This window comes from Fopius arisanus, unplaced genomic scaffold (assembly GCF_000806365.1).
Source record: "Fopius arisanus strain USDA-PBARC FA_bdor unplaced genomic scaffold, ASM80636v1 scaffold00222, whole genome shotgun sequence".
NCBI classification, from domain to species: Eukaryota; Metazoa; Arthropoda; class Insecta; order Hymenoptera; family Braconidae; genus Fopius; species Fopius arisanus.
Window position 1 is genome coordinate 1 of NW_011887961.1, and position 1,915 is coordinate 1,915.

Genomic DNA, 1,915 nt, shown 5'->3' on the forward strand with positions numbered 1-1,915 from the left:
TTCAAGCCTCGGTACATTGTTGAAACAGGTCGGTGATGTATGGCGCTCAGAATGTATTAAAAAAGAACTGGTGGTGGATCAGCGAAAATGTGAAGATTTTTTGAAACTACTTGAGGAAGATTTCGGTACAAGCATCAACAGAGCAGTGGCGGAAACTCAAACACAGAATAATCGTCGGAAGAATATTGTTTTGCCTAGCAGAGAAGACATCAAGAAAATGTATGCGTACATCAAATCTGAGCGAAACAAATATTATTCTCAACTCTCTGTACGTTACTCATTTGAAGACTGGATTAATCTCGGGAAAATGACGCTACTGTCTTTACAAATATTCAATCGTCGACGACCAGGAGAAATTGAACGTTTGTACCTTGATGACTTTCGGAGTTATCAACGGTTGGATTACACAGCAGATAAAGAAGCGTACAATGTCTTGAGTGATGAGGGAAAAAACTGGCTAAAAAGTATGTGCGGTTCGAAATCCGCGGTAAACTGGGTCGCGGTGTGCCTGTACTCGTTGATAGTGACGTTTTAAAATGCTTCAATCGGTTGATTGAGCACCGAGAGAAAGCACACGTTCCGCCAAGCAATTCTTACTTATTTGGCCTACCATCGAGTGACAAAAATCGTCATCGATACCACCATGCCTGCGATTTGATGAGAACATATTCCGATAAATGTGGCGCTGAGATTCCTCACACCTTACGTGGAACCCAGCTGAGAAAGCATATCGCTGCGCGCTGTATAAATTTGAATCTTACCGATGGTCAGGTTAGATTGGTCATCTCGCTAACTTCATGGGCCACGCTGAAAAAATACACAAGGAAATCTATCGTCAACCAGGTCTTGAAACAGACATCGTCAAGATCTCAAAAATTCTCAAAACGGCTCAAGGTCTCACTGAATCTGATGACTCAGCAGATGAGGAATCACAGGAAGACAGGAATCTATCCACCGCGAGTATCTCGAAAAAGAGTAGTAACAGTATTTCAGATGCTTCAAATGTAAATTTTGATGGAGAACCCAGTACGTCTCGTAAGGGGTCAGGTATCAAGACAAATCGCTCTTTCAAAGTATCCAAACTCGAATGTCCAACTCCGAACCGATGGACTGATGATGCGCGTAATACTGTCCTCATGACATTCAAGAAACAACTAGCAGAGGGGAAAGTTCCATCTGGTTTGGAAATGCAGCGTCTAATCTGCTCTAGTCCTTCATTGAACGGACGGACTGTACCCCAATTAAGATCATAGTTACATACCCAAAAAAAAAAGATGTCCAAGATGTAATATCGCTTGTGATTCTCATCAATCGACCATGAGACCGCCCTACTCATTTAAACTTTTTTAGTTGAACTATTAAACTCAGTTTATTACGGAATTAATGAGTACACGAACATTTCCCTCCTCTGTTCTAGTTTTTTTCTTAATTTTAAACCCATTTTGTCATCGAATTCATTGACATTTATATGAATGATAAAATTGATATCGTGCAATTATCAAAAGATTGATAGAATAATGCATAATTCTTGAAAAATTATAATACTCCAACCCGGTTGTTTCGCTAGAACGTGGAACATAATCACTATTTTTTTATTTTTTATTTAAAACCTATGTAATTCATGTTTAAATTTGACAAAAAATAAAGATTCTAACCGTAAAACATAATTTGATCCAATAAGTTATTCGAAAAAATTCTATGATTTCATTTTCAACCCACAGTTTTGGAGGTTTGTTAAATTTCCAACGACGCGGAACTCAATTCTCAAAGTTATGGAGTTAAGTTTAATTTAACATTACATCTGTCATGAAAGATCTTAACTCTCGTTCATCTCGACCTTTCGAATTGTAAACATTAATATGAAGTTGTCTTTGAATTCAATAGAGGTTTGAACAGATTGAAAAGGCTAGACAAT